This window comes from Microplitis demolitor, chromosome 4, assembly GCF_026212275.2.
Source record: "Microplitis demolitor isolate Queensland-Clemson2020A chromosome 4, iyMicDemo2.1a, whole genome shotgun sequence".
Lineage (NCBI taxonomy): Eukaryota > Metazoa > Arthropoda > Insecta > Hymenoptera > Braconidae > Microplitis > Microplitis demolitor.
The window spans coordinates 13,845,543-13,863,582 of NC_068548.1; the positions used below are offsets into that span (position 1 = coordinate 13,845,543).

Here is an 18,040-nt window from a genome sequence, read left to right on the forward strand (position 1 = left end):
TATGCATAATGGAATATGGCAATTTCTAATCAACCAGGCACCTGGATTACGGCAGAATCTGCGTTCAGCAATTATGGATTATGAGCGGGCTCTGATTTCTTCTACTCACAGGTCTTTACCTAACGTACAAATAAGAGGATGTTGGTTTCACTACACTCATGTAAGTAATAATACTAATAATCAAAATAATGATAATAAAAGAGAATTATTTTGTTTAAAATGGAATTAGTTTTGTTGTTATCTCCGGGAATTTTTAATTATTTTTATTCAAACTTTTAATAATTATTACGGTAACGCGTTTGGAAGATGCCCGGACTAACTAATGTATTTTTCAATTGAGCAAGAATACTCAATTGTTTTAATTGTTTGTTTTAGGACTCGTTTCGATTGCAATTCTTACTCTCTCACTCTCTCTTCTCTTTGAATTGAAATATATTTGTGGGGTATTTTATGGATGGACTTAGATTATTAAATTAATTACTTAGCAGAACTTTCCCTGGGCTGGCCGTGAAAATTGATTAAGTAGAAAATAGATATTTCAGAAAATCAAAATCAAGACTTACTACTTCACTGATATCAATTAGTGTAGTTTTCCCTTTTCTTTCTCTGTACTACCTGAAGCAGCCGGTGAGTCAGAAGTCATGCATCCTTGAATCCGGAAATCCCCTGGATTAGGGCAGATTTGACCTGGCGAATTCCTGCTTCTCTCTTCTCTTTAGTTAACTCCTTCTTCACTTTTATTGATTTAAGTTAAAAAAATTTTTGAATTTTCCAAATGGAAAACGGAAAAATTCTCACTTGTTCAAATGTTTGGTTTTATTTATTTTTACTTTCTTATGTTTATAAACTGATACATATATAAACTTAAACTATTCGATGCTTTCTAAGAATTACACAAAGTAAACACTTACGAAGTAATGAAGAACACCAACACTTTTTTTTTATAAAATTTCCATTTTTTTTTCTTTGTTATTTATTTCTTATATATTAGCCTAACTACACAAATACCCGTATAACTACACAATGATTTTATTTATTTAACGATTACACCCAAAACTACGATTTAACTAAAGCATGTACTATACCTTTTATTTTCTTTTGCGTTTGATAATTATAATTGTTAAAATGAATATTTAATCAATTATAAGTGAGGATAAGGATACCGCTGTACCTAAGAATTGACTCTTCACTGAAAGACTTCGAAATCAGTTGTGACCGGAAAGCAAGTCTGTGCTCGGTAAAGTGATTTTTAAAACTTTTTCTTAAGTATCTGCAACCATGGGGTCCGGTCCTAGGTAGGGGTTCTTTTTAGTGAATTGCATCGCACGGGATGTCTAGTTGACACAATTCAATATACGTCAATGCTAATTGTGGGTGTACCACGCATCATACTAACTTAAAAGAATTAGGTGGGGAAATGAGGAAGATCGAGAGAATGAGAGACCAAAGAAACTTGGCGTTGATATATATATATATATATATATATATATATATATATATATATATATATATATATATATATATATATGTATATATGCATAAAATTTATAAATTAATTTTTTTTTTCAAAGTTGGACTTAACATTGTTATAATTTTCAATTTTATATTTTGTATTTTAATGAAATATAATTTTTTCCCAAGTTTCTACATATTTTCCCACTATCATTGATTTTTTAGGCAATCACAAGAAAATGGAGAATGTTACCCCTTCGTCAAGCATCATCTCAGATCTTACAGCTATCATGGGCCTTAGCTTTACTTCCCGCGCGCGTTTCGAAGAAGGAATTAATGTGATACGACAGCAGTCAAGCTTATTACTAGGCCAACCCGATAATTTACAATTGTTTTTCCATTACTTAGAACACGTTTGGCTTCCTTTGGCTGATATCGTCTCTGTTCGCTCATCGTCGGTTAGAAATAATAATCTAGCAGAAGCTTTTCATCGTCAACTAGCATATCGAGTTGGAGGAACTCGTCCGAACGTATTTGTTTTCATTGGTAATTAGATAAATTTCACAATTTAAATTTTACATACAAAGAAAAAAAAGAGCGTAGTGATGGTGAATAATTTATTCATTATAATATAAACCATTCCAAAAATAAATATACATCTAATTTATTACTTATTCTTATCTATTGCAAATGTATTTAGACTAGTATTCATTGTGCTTATTTACAGATCAACAAGAAGCGATTCCTGCCATTAAAAAACAACAAAACGTGGCAAACGGCATTCATGAGCATTGGGAAGAGCTTATTTTTGTTGATGACCTCGTAGCAATGGATTCAGCGTCTGAGTGTCGCTGTTACTATGACAACCGGTCGATTATATTATTTTCTCCTTGCAACCATCTACGTATTTGCCTTCGATGCAAGGCTGGTTATGACACTACTAATGATAATCGCTGTCTACGTGTTGTAAGATTTCATGCAAGACTACCTCCACGTGATTCATTCCAGGACGTGCTTGCTTTAGGATCATCTGGTATTTGTATTAACTGCAATTATTACCATCCTAAATTTATTTTCCGTTCTTGTAACCATTTGTGCCTGTGCAAAAGATGCAAAGCCAATTTTGATTTAGAACATGCAGATCAAGAACAAGATGATTTCCAATCACATTGCCCGCAATGCAATGAACAATATGTTGTAGCTGAAGAAGTTTATTATTTATGAAAGTTTCATTTAATTTTCAAATTTCGAATGTAAACAGACAGTGTTAATTATAATTATCATGTTAATGGATTTTCACGTCATGAATTTAGAACTCTGTTGAAACTCATTAGAAAATTTGAATTAAGTGAAAATTTAATAGAATGCACTCAAACGCACACAAATGCACAGCTTTGGATAATTGGCCAAAATGATGTTACCAATTTTTCATAATTTTTTTTTTTTTTTTTTTTATTTTATTTATTTTTTTGTTTCAAAAAATAATTATAATTATTATTATAAAAATTATAAAGATTTTTTTTAAGCTGTAATCTCAGCTATTTATATGTCTATTTGAATATACTGAAATAATACTAAAAGTGACAAGCATTAGATAATGTCCTTTCTAAAGAGAAGTTATTTTTTGGCATAATACAGTTTATTAAGCATGCGCGGAAAAATTTGTCGCTGTTTTTGACAGGTTAAATTTGGAACTTTTTTGAAAGTAATTTTTTAGTTTACATAAGGACACTTTTAGACAGTGCCGCCTCCCCAACATTAAAAAAATATTCAAGATCTTGAACTGTCAAAATAGTACGAAAATTTTAATAATTAATTTCGAAAAAATCAAAGCATGAATCAAAGAAAAAAAGAAATTGTACTTACAATTTCGCCGAGAGATAGATTTGTAAAAATATTACTCACAGTTATTATCAATAAGGAATTACACAAAATTTGGTACATAAATTTTAACCTGAATAATTTGATATTATAAATTATAATGTTGACATGAAGATGTTAATGAAATTTATTTTCCTAATTTCACTGAATTCCTAATTGATATCGACTGGAAATAAATTTTTTTTTAATCTATTTCTCTACGAAATTGTAAATGCCGTGCTCTTTTTTTCAATTAATGCTTAAAATTTTTATAATCTACCATCAAAACTTTAATATCGTCATTACAATTACAAGTAGTTGATTTTTCTTAAAAATTGGGAAGCACTGTCTGAAAACGACCTTAAATTAAAAAAAAAAATTTTAAGAGTAATATCCGTTACTAGCAGTATTATGCTAATGGTTGAGGAATTTTAATTACTTTGTCCTAAGATATTTTGAGAAAAATAATACTAATAATCATATGTATGTATTGCGTACAATTTATTATAATGTTAAAAAAATAGTTTTATTTTTGATTAGTTAAAATTTTGTTAGTTTGAATAAATTGGAGGATACTTTATGTCATTGATAATATGATAACAAAAATATTTAATTAATCAGAAATCAACATTATTTTTTGATAATATAAATTTCATTTTATATTTTTAATTTCCGAATTTAGAATCCCGGGTAAAAAAATTATATATAATTATGTATAACTATATATGAAAAATGGCCCTAAATAATTATATATGATTATATATAACTATATATAATTATATATAACTACATATAATTATATATAATTATGTAGAACTATACATAATTGAATTCCTATGCAATTTGTTAAATAAATTGTGAATTTTTGTATAGTAGAGGCTCTATACTTTTTATTTAAATCAGTTTTTTTCTTTCGAAAGTCCAAGTTTAATTTCTAAGAAAAATTATTAATGGAAACATTGATAATAAAAATTTTCTCATTATGTAATACAGAATGTACTATATTACCATCAAAAAAGGTACTTTTCACTCTGCCAAATAACGGAGGAGTACTTGGGCCAGAATAGTCTCAAGTTTGGAATTTAACAGTTCTGAAATAAGTTTCTTACCAGGGACACTACAAGTGGTGGGCGCGATCTCGTGGCGAGCACCGAACTACTTCCGCTGCTGCTTATAGCACCAGTGACTTCCCTTTCCTACATACATGTATATTAGGGTGTCCCAAAAAAAAAAATACTTTTTTTTTAAACTCTTATCGGCCCAAAAGTTACTTTATATTATAAACAAAAACCTTCACCAAATTTTAGCCAGATATCTTTAGACTTGAACTATCACAAATGGAGGTCCTCTCTCCTATTTGAAACACAAACGAAACTTTTTCATTTTAGTTTTTCGTTATTAAGACTATGAAAAAATTTTTTTTTAAATTCCACCTAGTATAATTTCATAGGAAATAAAATTCTCCACAAAAAGTGCTTTTGCAATTTGTACGTCAAACAAGGTGGGAAAAAGTTACGGAGTGTCAAACATCGACAAAAATTTAGTTTTCTCAGTGTTAAATTGTTTTTTGTTATTTTTCATTTTTATCCTGTCGCAAATTTTTTTTTTTTTTTTTTTTTTTTTTTTTTTTTTTTTCAAATAATGACAAGCACGGTCTTGTAGGAAATTTAATTTCCTACAAAAAGTATTCGGTATCATATATGCGTCAAATGAATGCGAAAAAAGTTAAAGGGTTTTAAATATCACACTTGATTTTTAATTGACATTTAAATCTCTGTAACTTTGTTTTCATTCATTTAACGTATGTATAATAAAAATACTTTGTGTACGAAATTAAATTTCCTACAAGACTGTGCTTATCATTATTTGAAAAAAATTTTTTTGATAGAATAAAAAAGCAAAATAACCAAAAATAATTGAACACTGAGGCGACTAAATTTCTGTCAATCTCCGGGAAAAAAAATCTCATGTCTGACCATATATGAGCATTCATATATGATCATATATGAAAATTGGCCATGTCTGATTATATATGATTATATGAAAAATCGTTTAAACTAAAAAAATAATGTTTTAATTTTATTGTTCATTAACATTCATTGAAATTTATTCATTTGTAGTTATTGCTTACTCATTATTAATTTTTCTATTGACGAAAAAATATTCGGTATTTTTCTGGAATTCGAACCTGGATCCTTCTACGTATCAGGTGAAGCTTGTACCACTCTGCCAAACCATGGACTTGAGAGTTGGAAGTATTCAATAGGTTTATATATTGATCTTAGAAATCTCAACAATTATTACGTCTATATTGATATTTTACATGGTTTTTGATAAGTTTGTTTTCTAATGCGGAATCAGAAGTTTTTTTATCTTCAACAAATTAAAAAAATAAAATTAAAACTTAAGTTTAACTTAAAATTTAAACTTAAATTTTATCATATATGTTCATACCTGACCATATCTGATTTTGTATGCGTTAAACATCGTGTAAAGAATTTTCATATCTCTTTATACCTGACTATACCTAATTTCATAAAAGTTAAACAACTTGTAAGAAATTTTATGCATTATCATATATGTTCATTCTTGACCATATCATTTAAAAAACCTACTTTAAAAATTTTTACCCCCAATAACCCTGTCAATTTTCAAATTGTACTATCGAACTATTTCTTGGGAATAATCGATCATATTTTTGCTAAACAATTAAAGGATCAAGTTTTGTTCTTTTAATTGTGTAATCATAATCAAAATGAAAAAATAATTTTTTTTCGACTTTTTCAAATTTTTGCGTTGGTTACTCAGCAAATGCAAGGAAATTTAAAAAAAAAATTCAAAAAAAATGGAAACTTTTGTTATGGTGATCGAAATTTATTTTTTTAAATTTCTTTTCTTTTGTTATTTACTTGCATTTAGAAATTTGTTGTCTCGCGGTATTTCTCATGTTTGTGCAATAGCCTGAGCTCTTAAAACATTTTTATTAATATTTTCCGAAACTAGAGATATCAAGCTATAAAATACTTTTTTTAAATTCTCGATACGATTATTTTTCACAAAGTAACAGCCTTCCAAAAATCGCGAAAAAATTTTTCCGTTCCTTTAATTTTTTGCGTAAGTATATATGTTCATATATGTCTGTATATAATCATTTATGATCTTATGTAGACTTAACATCGAGTAAAAATACTTTATGTTACATCATATATGATCATACATGTCCATATACGATCTTATATGATTTGGGTATAAGTTAGAAGAAATTTATTTGCCTTTATATATGGTCATATATGAACATGTATGACTCATATAGAAGCATATATGAATCATATATAAACATATATGAATCATATATGATTCATATATGATCTTATATGGTCATATCTAATTATATATAGCCAGATGTGAACTTTTTTTTCCCGGGTCTTTGAAGTCCCGTAATTGTTTTCCAGTTGGTCTGACGTACATAATGCATAAGCACTTTTGTGTAGAGAATTAATTTCCTACAAAATGATGCCAGGTTGAATTTAAAAAAAAAATTTTCACAGTCTTAATAACGAAAAATTAAAATGAAAAATTTTCACGTGTATTTTCAGTGGGAAAGGGGGCCCCTATTTGTGATAGCTCAATTTTAAAGATATTTGGCTGAAATTTAGTAAGAATTTTTTTAGTAATATAAAGTAACTTTTGAGCTCATAAGAGGTTTAAAAAAAAACAAATTTTTTTTCTTTTGTGGTATCCAAAAATTGAACGTATAAATAAAAATGAAAATTTTGGTACCAATCCGGGCTCTTAATAATATTAAGGTTTGCCTCAATCCATTTTTCTATTTTCCGTTTAAATAACACGGGAAAAAAAGTTTTTTTTTTTTAATTTTCTAGCTCACAAACCAATCAAAGGATTTTTATGCACAACAAATGTTTTTGTAGGAAATTGAACGCTCTACAAAAAAAGTCTCTCATCATTTTTCGATAAATCCCACTGTTTAAGGTTATTTAAGCCTCAAGTCAAATTTATAGCAAATTTTGAGATGTTTTTACTTTTCCGGTGAATGTATCAGTCTTATCAAAAAATATCGTAGTAACTGTTTTGTAGATAATTTTATTCGTTACAAATTATTGCAAACATAATTTTTTGAAATTCCACATTGTTCACAAATCATTTTCATTTCAATGTCAAGCTCTTAAAATCAATCAGAAATCTATTTTCTTAAGAGTTTGACATTGAAATGCAAATAATTTGTGAACAATGCGGAATTTCGAAAAACTTTATTCGTAACAATTTGTAAGGAATAAAATTATCTACAAAAAAGTTTCCATGACATTTTTTGATAAGACTGATTGTTCAGTCACGAGCTTATACAATTTGAAAAGCTTCATGCATTTCCGCTACAGCCGTGAGTTGCCGAACTCGCTACTGACCTCAAGGTCAGAATAGTGCCGGGTCACTTGCTATTTGGGCCCGGTACATACAATTTTTAGCTCATGGCCGGGTTAAGTTGGCATGAGAGTCCCACTACCAGCCGTCCAATCAGGAAAATTGGCGGTTAACTATTGCCTGTTGGCGCACTTTTGAGCCAATGAGAAAATTCATTTTATGCATCGAGGTTGCCACGTCACCACCAAGCGGCCACGTCGCTCGCAACTACATTTTCTCCGGGTCTTTTCGCTCCTGAATTCAAGAGTACAACCTCGTACTCTAAAACCGCTCTGCTTTAATATAATTATTCTTGGTTGCATTCGCTATCGCGTATACATTTTGTTGCATTCGCTGTTTCATATTTTCTTCTCACAGTTTTAAGTGTAAATAGTGTCAATAAATATCTAATTTATTTCTTATTATAATTTGTGTAATTTTTTAGTTGTTATGATTCCATCACACCTAAACCAGATCCTTTTGCATATTCGCTCACTTTACACTAATACTTTCACCGGAACAGTAAAAAAATCTCAAAATTTACTATAAATTTAAATTGAAGCTTAATTAACTTTTGAACAGTGAGATTTATCAAAAAATGATAAGGGACTTTTTTGTAGAGCGATCAGTTTCCTACGAAAACATTTATTGTGCATAAAAATCCGTTGATTGGTTTGTGAGCTAAAAAATTTGAAAAAAAAAAAAAGAAAAAAAAATTTTTCCCCGTGTTATTCAAACGGGAAATAGAAAAATGGATTGACGCAAATCTTAATATCATTATAAAGAGTCCGGATTAGTATCAAAATTTTTATTTATACTTTCAATTTTTGGATACAGTGTTAAAAATTTTTGTAAAATTACAAATATTTTACAAAACAAAATGTGAGTAAGATTACAAATCAGTGTGTTGTCAATATACAATAAAATTCGAGTAATGTTCAAAAACGTGTTGGGAAACCTACTAAGATGAGTTGCTGTTTTACTATCTTTATGTAATAATCCTACACGTATCGTGATTTTACCGAACCGTTGATCAATTTCCAATTAAAAGTTTTCAAAAGTTACAAACATTGTTTATAATTCGATTTACTACAATTTTTCGTAAATTTACAAAAAAAAAAAAATTGTAACTGAAATTACAATAAAGTCATTAAAAGTTTACAAATATTTTCAGTATTTTTACAACTCTGACTTGTAAATTACATAACCTATTGTAATTTCGCCAAAATAATTATTTTTCTTAGACGTCTTGTAATTTTACCGAACCGTTGACTAGTTTCCAATAAAAGTTTTTAAAATTTACAAACATTGTTTGTAATTTGATTCACTACGATTTTTTGTAAATTTATAAAAAAAAATTGTAACTGAAATCACAATCTAGTCATTAAAATTTTACAAATATTATCAGTGTTTTTTTACAACTCTGACTTGTAAATTGCATAACCTCTTGTAATTTCGCCAAAAATTTTGATTTTTCTTACTCGTTTTGTAATTTTACCGAACCATTGACTTGTTTCCAATCAAAAGTTTTTTCAAAAAAATATCTTTTATACTTAAAAATAAAAAAAATTTAAACAATTAAAAATTTTTCAATTTAAGCATAAAAATATGTCGATTTGAAAAAAAAAAAGACGTGTGGCACTCAGGGACTGCCGCGGTAAAGCTATTGCATAGCATTTTGTATCAACTTATGCAATTATAATTATTTATTTATTTTATTTATAGAATATTTCTTTTTCTTTGATATTAATTCAAGTTACACTTTTTGAGCGTGGTGACCGATAAGAAAACAAATTTTTCTTTTATTAAATAAATAAAAAGTTAATATTGTTTAAAATATTTTTATTATTTTACAATACATGTGGGTTTTATTATCTTACAGTAGCTGTTGGTTATTCAAGAATATTTATCATTGAAACTTCATTACTGCACAATTTTCGTCTTTTTCTGTAAAAAAAAATGATGAAATTGTTAAATTAAATAATATTGAAGCATATATTACAATTTGTTTTTAAATAAATAAATAAAAAATATTATTATTAAATCAAATTACATATCCATGTAAGATTTTTCTGCATTATGTTGACGAAATTTCCTTTGACGTTCAGCATTTGATTTTGGTACTGTTTTTATTATTTCTTCATTTTTCTTCAAATCTTTCTGACGCTGATAATATGCCCTTTGACGTGCATTAGTTTTTTTCTTTTTAGCTCTTTACGCTTTTCTTCTCTATAAAACGAAAATATCTAGGTATAAATAATAGGTATAAATAATTAGGTATAAATAGCGTAATGACACACCAAAACAAAATTATTCATTTATAAAAAAAATAACAATATTAAGAAGTGATTATCGAATTTCGCGCGATGTACATTTATATAGATATAATATCATATATACTTTCTCTGCGCGGCATTCATGTGCATTATCTATACACCAAAAACAAAGGTACTGAATAGTACACGTGCTTGGTTTGATGGTTTCTCTTATATACATAATGAAAAATGAATTTATTTATATATATATATATATATATATATATATATATATATATATATATTGAGAATTTAAACTATACGCGTGTGTGTGTTTGTGTGTATAAAAGAGGGCTACTTTTAATATCGCTCATTTTAATATCAAAAATTTAGGTTATCTTTATAGCAGTATTATATTTTCAATTCAAAATTAATACTGCATTTGTGATAATAATAAAATATATGTATATAGAGTACTCACTCATTCTCTTTCACTATTTTTTCGTGACTTTCTTCATTAATAATAAATGCACTTTGTTCATTAATATTCAAAACACTTTATACACAAATTTTTCAAGTACAGCTATTCACTGTTGTACATAAATACCTATACACCTATATACTTTCTCATAAACAGTTGCTTATGTATTCGTCCGATTTCGGAGCAGCTCGTCTCGATTCGTGCGAGTTTCGTAGAGTCGTACAATACGTCTAATCGCACGCACACTACGCCGTGTCGAAGACTGCCGAACTGAAATGACGTTAGACGATGCACGGCCTTCGAGCCACACCTCCGTGCCCGTCGGAGTGGGGAGCGTGAGGTTTTTTCGTTACGGAATTTCTGGATTCGGTCCCCGCGCTCAAGGCCCGCGATAGAAGCTATGCAATAGCTTGAAAAAAAAATTTTTGACTTGAGATAAAAATATCAAAATAATTATTTACTTGGTGCAAGATAATTTTGATTTTTCGGATTTTTCTGGATTCGAGTTAACTAATTAATTTTCATTGCAATGCACAGCTACATACAACTTTTTACATTTTGTTCATTAATATTTACACTAGCGCTCTTTTTATTTTTAATTCTGCCTCACATACATTGTTGACTGCCCTTCCACTGTCATCCATGTGCTCTCTGCGTTTTCTTGCGCCTCCGCCGCACTTCACCACTCTGCTGCTTGCTTATTCATTGCTATTGCTTTCCTTACAGTTGGTTAACTGCTCGTACACATTCTCCTTAGTTGGCTCGCCGCCTCTCAGAGTCCTTCTTTTGCTTGCCTTCATATTCCAACTGTTTCTTCTTTTTTCTGCCTTCATGGTGCGGCTGTGGCCCGACTTGTGCTTAGACTGTACAATATCATTACGATGATATCCTACCTTCCCCACCTTAGCTGTGAGGGTATAGGGGCAAGGGAAACCACAGAGAAAACCAATTGCCAGCACAGTTCGGTTTAGGTGAGGCTCTAGTGGTCGGTAAAATTCCTATTTTACCGATCATTAGCTCCTCAGCCCGCGCCTAACGGACAGAGACCTCCGATCGAGCCCAACGCATGGCCAAGCGGTCACCCAGCCAAGCAGCGATCATGCTCGATGCCGCTTAACTTGGATGATCGCCCGTTCGAGTTAACTATTTTTTCTATGTAGTTATAATTTACAAAAACATCAGATAATTGTAATATGTATTTGTAATCAATACTAAAAGTTGGAATTATTTTATAATATACAAATTAGGGTGTGTCAAAAATCAACAATTTTTTTTTTTTTTTGGCACCACCAGAAATTGATGAAATATATCAAAATAAAAATTCTGTCAGAAGATCGGCTCTTAAATTCAAGTTTTAGAGGCAGCATAGTAAATTTTAGTATTATTTGATTTTCGGCGAAACTATCAGACTTATCTTAAAATGTGACAGAGTCTTTCATGTAAATCATTTTCCTTCCTACAACTTATTTTTCACAAAGTAATCTAGTTCACTTGAACCAAGAAAATTAATCTTGATACAAGAAATTTTTTTTAACGATTCAGAAAATTAAAATTTTCTTGCACCTAGTAAATAATTGTCTTGAATCAAAATTTTTTTTCCTCAAGTCAATATATTCTTATGCTTAAACAAAAAAAATTTTTACTCGTTTTAAGAGTTTTTTTTTTTTTTTTAGAAAGATGTGTTAGTTTTTTGAAGTAATATTATATTTTTTTTGTTTAAAAACAATAAATTTTCTCGGAATAAGTGCTATTTTTTTAAGGCAAAAATTTTGGTATGCTCCAACCAAGAAAAAAATGCTTAAACTAAGAGAAAAATAACTTGGGAGTAAAGTTATATATGTAGGAGAAGGAAGTCACCGGTGCTATAAGCAGCAGTGGAAGTAGTTCGATGCTCGCCACGAGATCACGCCCACCAGTTGTTGTGTCCCTGGTAAAAAACTTATTTCAAAAGTGTTATATTCTGATGCTGGAAGCAATTTTGGCACGAGTACTCTGTTCTTTGACAGTGATAAGTTTAATTTTTGGTCGTAATATAGTATATTCTATATTACATAATGATAAAAATATGTATTATCAATGCTTCCATGAATAATTTTCCTTAGAAATTAAACTTGGATTTACAAAAGAAAATTATTTTAATAAAAAGTATAGACTCTACTAATTGAACCACAATATACAATTTATCCAATACATTGTATAGCAATTTTATTATATATAATTTTTTTACCCGGGAACGTGGTTAAAATGGATTGTCTAATAAATTTACAATACAGCATACTGAAATTAAAAATCATTTTCAATATGAATTGCTTACTAAAATTACAACATTTGTATTGTAATATTATTAAATAAATTTTCGATAGATGTTTAGTACAAATACAATAAACATGTTGTAATTTTTGTAAACTTGGTTAAAATAGATTGTCTAGTAAATTTACAATACAGCGTACTGAAATCACAAATCATTTTCAATACAGATTGCTTAATAAAATTACAATACTAGTATTGTAATATTGCTAAACAAATTTTCGATAGATGTTTAGTAAAAATGCAATTCATATTTTATAATTTTCCTGAATGGAGTTGGAATGAGTCGCATAGTAAATTTAGAAAACTAAATGGTATTATTACTAAATTGTTGTGCGTAAAAAATTTAAACACTTTTGTTGTAAATTTACTATCGAAATTTTTAATAGTGTACTACGAAAAAAAATTTTTTTTTTTTTTTAAAATACCCATATTTACATATATATCTTCACTCCCAAATTATTCTTCTCTTTTTTCTATTTTTATATAGAATTACATATGATTCATATAGAATTATATGTTTTTATATATAATTATATATAATGCTAAGAGGACTTGGCTAATAGGCGAAGCGCTGAGCGGTTGAATGATAGCTTAAGTTTGCAATTATTTGGTAACAAATTTTTGGTATGCGAGTGGATTTAATAAAATCGGGCACTTAAAAAGGTAATTTAAGTATAACGAAAATAGTAAAGTTATAAGGTAAGAGAAATAAAGTTTATTTGAAGTAGAAAAAGTTTATAATAGATTATAAGAACAAAGGAGGTTAGAAAAAAAAGCGCCATAGCGAAAAGAGGGCCGGGGGAGGTAAGGGAAACGCGACGGAAGGTAAAGTAGAAAGTGAAAAGAGCGGCAATTTTTAAAATTAAAAAAATTTTAATTTTGAGTTTTGAATTTAAAATTTAAAATTTTAAAATTTTAGATTTTAAATTTGAAAATTTTAAATTTTAAATTTTAAATTTGAATTATTAATTTGAATTTAATTTAAAAGGAAAATTTCAAAAGGTAAAAAAATGGGTAGATCTACGTTAGAAGAAAGTAGGGCGAGAAATGTAGGGAAGGAGAGTAAGATTAATGATTTTATGGGCAACAGTGACAGAGTGAAAAGAAATACGAGTGGGTCAAAAGTAGGGGACACTAGTAGTATTAATATTGGTACTGTATTAGAGGAAATGAGAAAACTAAAAACAATATTTAAAGATAATCAACTAGAATTAAAACGGGAAATAGATAATAAGATCAGAGAAGGCATTCAAAAAATAGAAGAAGAATGGAAGGAAGAAAAAGAAGAAATTTTTGGTGTCGTACAAGACCTAGAGGCAAAAGTAGAGAAAATAGAAGGAGTAGTCAGTAAAATAAATAACTGGGAAGAGAGAGTCAGCTCGAATGGAAAGTAAGAATGGCTGAAGCAAAAGGAAATGATCAGCAAAAAACATGAAGAGATTGAAGCTGAGGTAAGAAAATTGCAAAATTTATTAGATATACAAGAGAAAAAAGATAGAAAAAATAATATAGTCATTAGAGGTCTAAAGATAGGTGAAGGAGACGTAAAAACAAAAGTGGAAAATTTTATCAAGAAGAATTTAGAAATTAAAACGACAATAAAGAGAGCATCAAGACAAGGACACGAAAGAGGAATGATTATCGCGGTGGTGGAAAAATGGGAGGATAAAGCGGAAATTATGAAAAAGAAAAGTACACTGGGTGACAACAAGATACATATATAAACAACGACTTGACATGAGAGGAGAGAGAGATACAAAGATAACTAGGAGAGATCGCGAGAAGGGAAAAGCAGAAAAACAACAAAGTAAAAATTAATTACAGGAAAATATGTATAAATGAGAGATGGTATAAGTGGGAAGAGTTGAAAGGCTCGCAGAAAGAAAATAAAGTTAATGGAAAGCTTTTTCAATAGAGCAGTCTGCAGGGAGAAAGAGATGTGAAGTAGTTTTCTGGAATGTGGCGCGGACGTTGAATAAAGACAAGGAATTTTGGGACTTTATAAAAAATTATGATATAATAGGGTTAACTGAAACGTGGGTAGAGAAGAAAATGTGGGGCAAAATGATTAATTATTTACCAAAAGGATACCGATGGCACTGTCAATTTGCAGAATGAGAGAATAAAAGGGGTAGAGCAAGTGGACGGATTATCACAGGAATAAAAGATGAAATAAATGAAATAGAAGAAGAATCAAAAGATACAAAGGGTGCAGTTAAAAGGAAAATTTTTATAGATGGAGAAAAATGGCAGATATGGACAATTTACTGTAAAAACAAAATAAGGATCAGCTAAAAAGGATTGGTGAAGATAAAGGGGTAAGGATGTTGATAGGAGGCGACTTTAACGCGCGAACGGGGAATAAGGGAAATTTTGTGGACACAAATGAAGAAAGAAAAAGAGAATCAAAGAATAAAAAAATTAATGCGGAAGGAGAGCAGTTAATAGAGATTATTTGGAAGCAAGGATGGTATATATTGAATGGGAGTATGGAAGGTGATGAAGAAGGAGAATTTACTTTCGTGGCGGGCACAGGTCAGTCAGTAATTGATTACGCAGTAACGAATATAGAAGGCTTAGACAGAGTGGAAAGATTTGAAGTGGGGGAAAGGACCGAATCGGACCACATGCCCATCAGATGTGAGCTGAAATATAAAGCAAGCAAAGATAGCAATAGGAAAGAAAAAGAGAAGGAGATCGTTAAATGGGATGAGGAGAGTAAAAGAGTGTATCAGATCGCAACCATAGAGAAAGTGTATCCCTCGCAAGTTTGAATCACGGTGGATCCACGGTGTTCACACTTCCACGGTGTTTCCACCGTGATTCAAATCTGCGAGGGTATAAAGCTGCTGAATTGGAAGAAAGCTGGAGAGAAATTAAAAATACTATTATAGAGGCGATGGTTAAAAAGATAGTAAAGAAAAAAGGTAAAAATTTGGGATACAGAAAATTTGGGGTAAGAAAAAAAGGCAAGTAAAAGTGCTACTGAAAAAATGAAAAGCTGGCAAAATGAGAAAAGATGAATACCTGACGGCAAGAAAAGAACTGAAAAACCTTTGTAAAGAGAAATAGAAGGAAAAAGCAGAAGTAACTATGAAGGAAATCAGACAAGCGCGATCAGAGAAAGAGATTTGGGATTATATAAATAAAGGCAGGAAATTAAGAGTGCTAACAAGTGAAAAAGTAAAAATAAATGAATGGAGAGCATACTTTATGAAGTTATTAAGAGGAGATGGGAATAGGAAAATAAGCGATTGGAGGTGGGAGGAAATAAGTGAAGAAGAAGATGAAGACGAACTGACTGATGAAGAAATAAGAAAACATATCAGAAATCTAAAGAAGAAAAAAGTCACAGAACTGGACGGGATACCAAACGAGGCTTGGATATACATGCAGGGTCGGACGGAGCAAGAGTGGTGTGAGCTAGTTAAGAAGATATGGAAAGGCAAAGGTATACCGGAAGGAAGCGGTGATAACTTCCTTATTTAAAAAGGGGGAAAACGACAGAGTGAAAAACTACATGGGCATAAGTTTATTGTCCACAGGATATAAGCTGTATGCGGCAATTCTAAATGATAGGATCATAAAGAACATGAAAGAGAAAAAGGCACTACTGGATACCAAGCAGGTTTCAGGAAAAATAGGGGAACAGTGGACAATATTTACATTTTGAATCATGTGGTGGAGAAAGATCTAAACAAGGAGAGAGGAAAAATTTACTCTTTCTTCGTGGATCTAAGAGCTGAATTTGAATCATAATTTAATTGTATATGACTTATATAGAATTATATATAATTATTCAGAATTATATACAATTATACAGAATTATATATAATTATATATAACGTTGAGAAAAATCACAGCTGATTATATATAAGGGTCATTCCACCAAATAAAGTTATTTTTACGGGGCGACCCTCGACGATTTGATTCAAACTTTGTGGAGTCTTTCCATGTATTTAAAAAAAAATTCTCTGAAAATTTGAGCCTTTAATATGCAGCAGTTTCAAAGTTATGATTTTTTGAATTTTTTAAAAATTTTTGTTTTCAACTTTTTCATTACTTTTTTTGAAGGAAACAATTTAAAAAAAAAAATGATCACATAATAGTTTTTCGTAGGAAAATTTCTCAGCTTTCCAACGAAAATATCCATTTTTTATTTCAAGTTACAGAAGACCCTTTAAAAGTCGTTTAAAATAGGAAAAACGATTTTTATGACTGTGCAGCGCTTGATATATCTAATTTGATATTTTTTTCGGAAAGCTGAGACCTTTTCCGACAAAATATGTAATTTTCACGATGTGCATATTTTTTGTTTGAACAAAATCAATAATCATTTAAATACAAGTCATTGATTTTATCGTTTTATCAAACTATATTGGTTCATTGTGTGGCAAGAGATGAAACAAAACGATATCAGATAAGAGTGAAGTAGGCTGCCCAAGCCGTAGGCAAAAGCTGACAATAACTGCAATCTGAAGTCGTGTTTCATCTCGTGTTACACACTATTTATTTCATGATTACCTGCATTAAAAATTAGTTTCAGTGGCAGCAGCCAGTTAGAATTAAGTTAATTAAAGATCGATGGTATGTTCAACCATAAGTATATGCGTAGCTTATGATTTGCAATTTATAATTAAATAAAAACCATAAATGCTCTTTATTATTTACACAAATTTTTATAAAACTTGTTGACAAAGTTAGAACTGTCATTGAGGGAGATAACATCAATAGCCTGAAATCATTTTTGAACTAAACCCAAGAATTAAAGTTCAAATCACTAATTCCTAAACTTGAAGCTTTGATGCTGGTATCATGAAAAACAGTTTTATAATTTTTGTTGTCAGAGCTTTACTGCATATACATACTAGAAAACATATCCTCACACCGCAAGATTTATGCATCCAGGCTATTCAAAATTTTACCGGCGTTGATTTCACTTTTATGACCAACTCTTATTGAAAGAAACGATTTAAAACGATTGGAAAAAAAATTTTTAATACTTTTTAATGCTTTTGAATACTTTGAATACTTTTTAATCACCCTTTTTATGAGCATTTAACATTACAAATCGTTTCGAATCGTTTCTTTTAATCAAGGAATAATTACTTTTTATAGAAAATAAATGTTTTAGACGTACGATACTTAGAGTCAAATACGGTGAAAGAAACACAAGCAGTACACCTTTTCTTACCTATTGTTGATAGCCAAGGATATATTTGTATTAAAAATGTATCAAGATCCTCAAAAAACCTAAGAATTAAAG

At 29.7% G+C, this 18,040-nt stretch overlaps 1 long non-coding RNA gene across 1 annotated transcript; it reads right to left on the reverse strand.

Moving 5' to 3' along the window:
- Positions 1-9,553: 9,553 nt before the first annotated feature.
- Positions 9,554-10,585, reverse strand: LOC128667623 (uncharacterized). The gene is made up of 3 exons (XR_008403569.1): positions 10,465-10,585; positions 9,782-9,957; positions 9,554-9,675 (listed from the first exon to the last, which is right to left on the reverse strand). It is a non-coding gene; the product is annotated as an uncharacterized LOC128667623 (long non-coding RNA).
- Positions 10,586-18,040: the final 7,455 nt, after the last annotated feature.